Below are 4,765 nucleotides of genomic sequence, written 5' to 3'. Positions count from 1 at the left end.
TGTTGGATGCAGCTTGCATTCCATGCAGACTCTGAGAGATCATATTGACTTGCTGAGTCAATATTTTATTCTGAGCCAATATGGCATTCAGAGTATCAACTTCAAGAACTCCCTTCTTCATAGGTGTCCCATTATTCACAGGATTCCTTTCAGAAGTGTACATGAACTGGTTATTAGCAACCATGTCAATGAGTTTTTGAGCTTCTGCAGGCGTTTTCTTTAGGTGAATGGATCCACCTGCAGAAGTGTCCAGTGACATCTTTGATAGCTCAGATAAACCATCATAGAATATATCCAGGATGGTCCATTCTGAAAGCATGTCAGAAGGACACTTTTTGGTCAACTGTTTGTATCTTTCCCAAGCTTCATAGAGGGATTCACCTTCTTTCTGTCTGAAGGTTTGAACATCAGCTCTAAGCTTGCTCAACTTTTGAGGAGGAAAGTACTTGGCTAAGAAAGCCTTGACCAGCTTATCCCAAGAGTTCAGGCTGTCTTTGGGTTGAGAATCCAACCATAATCTAGCTCTGTCTCTTACAGCAAAAGGAAAAAGCATGAGCCTGTAGACTTCAGGATCTACTCCATTAGTCTTAACAGTATCACATATCTGCAAGAATTCAGTTAAGAACTGAAAAGGATCTTCAGATGGAAGTCCATGAAACTTGCAGTTCTGCTGCATCAGAGAAACTAATTGAGGTTTCAGCTCAAAGTTGTTTGCTCCAATGGCAGGAATTGAGATGCTTCTTCCATGTAAATTGGAATTTGGTACAGTAAAGTCACCAAGCATCTTCCTTGCATTGTTGTTGGGTTCGGCTGCCATCTCCTTTACTTGTTCGAAATTTTCAATCAAGTTGTCTCTGGGTTGTTGTAATTTAGCTTCTCTTAATTTTCTCTTTAGAGTCCTTTCAGGTTCTGGATCAGCTTCAACAAGAATGCCTTTTTCTCTGTCCCTGCTCATAAGAAAGAGGAGAGAAAAAGAAAAGAAGAGGAATCCTCTATGTCACAGTAAAGAGGTTCCTTATTGTTAGTAGAAGAAAAGAAGAGGAAATTCGAACGCAGATAGAAGAGGGGGTTCGAATTTGGTGATGATGTGAGGAAGAGATGTTAGTAGATGAATAAATAAATAGAATAAGATGAGAGAGAAGGAGGGAATTTTCGAAAATTATTTTTGAAAAGGAGTTAGTGATTTTTGAAAATGGTTTTTGAAAAATGTTAGTAATTTTTTTTTGAAAATTAAGATTTAAAAATTAAAAATTAAAATAATTAATAAATCAAAAAGAAAATTTGAAAAAGGGGGAAGATATTTTCGAAAATGAGAGAGAGAGAGTTAGTTAGGTGGTTTTGAAAAAGGTAAGAAACAAACAAAAAGTTAGTTAGTTAGTTGAAACAAATTTTGAAAACCAATTTTGAAAAGATAAGAAGTTAGGAAGTTAGAAAAGATATTTTGAAATCAAATTTTGAAAAAGATAAGATAAGAAGATATTTTTGAAAAGATATGATAGAAATTAGTTTTTTGGAAAAGATTTGATTTTTAAAATCTCAATTAATGACTTGATTCACAAGAGATCACAAGATATGATTCTAGAACTTAAAGTTTGAATCTTTCTTAACAAGCAAGTAACAAACTTGAAATTTTTGAATCAAAACATTAATTGTTATTGTTATTTTCGAAAATTATTATATAAAATAAGAAAAAGATTTTTGAAAATTATTTTTGGAATTTTCGAAAATAACTAAGAATTTTGAAAAAGATTTGATTTTTGAAAAAGATTTTGAAAAAGATAAGATTTTCAAATTGAAAATTTGATTTGACTCATGAGAAACAATTTGATTTTAAAAATTTTTGAAAAAGTCAACTCAAATTTTCGAATTTGATGAAAGAAAAGAGGAAGATATTTTTTTTTTGAATTTTTATGAAAAACATGAAAATTATGCAATGCATGAAATTTTTAGATCAAAACAATGAATGCATGCAAGAATGCTATGAATGTCAAGATGAACACCAAGAACACTATGAATGTCAAGATGAACATCATAGACACAATTTTGAAAAATTTTTAATGCAAAGAAAACATGCAAGACACCAAACTTAGAATTCTTTAATGCTTACGCACTAAGAATTCAAGAATGCATATGATAAACATGAAAAGACACACAACAAAAAATCATCAAGATCAAACAAGAAGACTTACCAAGAACAACTTGAAGATCATGAAGAACACTATGAATGCATGAAATTTTCGAAAAATGCAAGATGCATATGCAATTGACACCAAACTTATAACATGACTCAAGACTCAAGACTTAAACAAGAAACAGAAAAATATTTTTGATTTTTTTTTATTTTCTAAATTTTTTGGATTTTTTTTTCTTCGAAAATTAAAAGAAAAAATAAGGATTCCAAAATTTTTAATATGAATTCCAGGAATCTTGCATTCTTAGTCTAAAGCTTCAGTCCAGGAATTAGACATGGCTCACTAGCCAGCCAAGCTTTCAAAGAAAGCTCCAGTCCAAAACACTAGACATGGCCAATGGCCAGCCAAGCTTTAGCATGTAACACCAGAGTATATTGCTCTTGATAACAAATTGCTGCTCATCATTTGTCAAGTATGTAACTTACCTCTGATGGTTTGGAAGCCTCAGTCCAAAAGAATTTAGACATGGCTTTACAGCCAGCCAGGCTTCACATGCTTCATGAAACACTAGAATTCATTCTTAAAAATCTTGAATAAAATTTTTGAAAACATTTTTATTTTTTTTCGAAAATAGATGAGAGATTTTTGAAAATATTTTTGAAAGATTTTTGAAAACAAAACGAAAAAAAATTACCTAATCTGAGCAACAAGATGAGCCGTCAGTTGTCCAAACTCAAACAATCCCCGGCAACGGCGCCAAAAACTTAGTGCACGAAATTGTGATGTCCAGGCTCAAGCAATCCCTGGCAACGTGAGCAACTTGGTATGCGTAATCGTGATTACACTTTAATTATGTAAAATTCATGGCTCTTTCTTTCCCTGGTAATGGCGCCAAGAACATGGTGCCAATACCATGGTTCACAACTTCGATACAACTAACCAGCAAGTGCACTGGGTCGTCCAAGTAATACCTTACGTGAGTAAGGGTCGAATCCCACGGAGATTGTCGGTATGAAGCAAGCTATGGTCACCTTGTAAATCTCAGTCAGGCAGATATAAAGTGATAATGGTGTTTTTGAATAATAAATAAAAGACTAGGGATAGAGGTACTTATGTAATTCATTGGTAGGAATTTCAGATAAGCGAATGGAGATGCTTTTCGTTCCTCTGAACCTCTGCTTTCCTGCTATCTTCATCCAATCAGTCTTACTCCTTTCCATGGCTGGCTTTATGTGATACATCACCACTGTCAATGGCTACTTTCGGTCATCTCTCGGGAAAATGATCCAATGCCCTGTCACGGCACGGCTAATCGTCTGGAGGCATCACCCTTGTCAATGGCTTCATCTTATCCTCTCAGTGAATAATATGCTCACTCACCCTGTCACGGCACGGCTATTCATCTGTCGGTTCTCGATCATGCTGGAATAGGATTTACTATCCTTTTGCGTCTGTCACTAACGCCCTGCAATCGCGAGTTAGGAGCTCGTCACAGTCATTCATTCATTGAATCCTACTCGGAATACCACAGACAAGGTTTAGACTTTCCGGATTCTCTTGAATGCCGCCATCATTCTAGCTTACGCCACGAAGATTCTGGTTAGGAGATCTAAGAGATATTCATTCTAGCTTAATTCATGTAGAACAGAAGTGTTTGTCAGGCACGCGTTCATAAGGGAGAAGGATGATGAGCGTCACACATAATCATCACCTTCATCACGTTCTTGGGTGCGAATGGATATCTTAGAAGCGAAATAAGATGAATTGAATAGAAAACAGTAGTAATTTGCATTAATCTTTGAGGAACAGCAGAGCTCCACATCTTAATCTATGGAGTGTAGAAACTCTACCGTATGAAAATACATAAGTGAAGGTCCAGGCATGGCCCAGATGGCCAGCCCCCTAAAACGTGATCAAAGGATCATAAGGTAATCCAAAGATGTCAAATACAATAGTAAGAGGTCCTATTTATAATAAACTAGCTACTAGGGTTTACATGAGTAAGTAATTGATGCATAAATCCACTTCTAGGGCCCACTTGGTGTGTGCTTGGGCCGAGCCTTAACTTTCCACGTGCAGAGGCCATTTGTGGAGTTGAACGCCAGGTTTTGATCCATTTCTGGCGTTCAACTCTGGTTTTGGATCCTTTTCTGGCGCTGGACGCCAGATTTGGGCAGAGAGCTGGCATTGAACGCCAGTTTACATCGTCTATTCTTGGCCAAAGTATAGACTATTATATATTTCTGGAAAGCCCTGGATGTCTACTTTCCAACGCAATTGGAAGCGCGCCATTTCGAGTTCTGTAGCTCCAGAAAATCGACTTTGAGTGCAGTGAGGTCAGAATCCAACAGCATCAGCAGTCCTTCTTCAACCTCTGAATCTGATTTTTGCTCAAGTCCCTCAATTTCAGTCAGAAAATACCTGAAATCACAGAAAAACACACAAACTCATAGTAAAGTCCAGAAATGTGAATTTAACATAAAATCTATTAAAAACATCCCTAAAAGTAACTAGATTCTACTAAAAATATACTAAAAACAATGCCAAAAAGCGTATAAATTATCCGCTCATCAATAGACTAGAATTATTGGCGGCCATTCCTGAGATTCAGAATATCTAAACCTTGTCTGTGG

General features: G+C 36.0%; 1 non-coding gene across 1 annotated transcript; it reads left to right on the top strand.

Moving 5' to 3' along the window:
• Positions 1 to 313: 313 nt before the first annotated feature.
• LOC112773641 (small nucleolar RNA R71) lies at positions 314 to 421 on the top strand. Its single transcript, XR_003188181.1, has one exon. It is a non-coding gene; the product is annotated as a small nucleolar RNA R71 (small nucleolar RNA).
• Positions 422 to 4,765: the final 4,344 nt, after the last annotated feature.

The sequence above is a fragment of the Arachis hypogaea genome, chromosome 18 (genome assembly GCF_003086295.3).
Source record: "Arachis hypogaea cultivar Tifrunner chromosome 18, arahy.Tifrunner.gnm2.J5K5, whole genome shotgun sequence".
In the NCBI taxonomy this organism is placed as follows: Eukaryota; Viridiplantae; Streptophyta; class Magnoliopsida; order Fabales; family Fabaceae; genus Arachis; species Arachis hypogaea.
The sequence above is the reverse complement of the archived record's forward strand: the minus strand, read 5'-3'. Positions and strand labels throughout refer to the sequence as shown.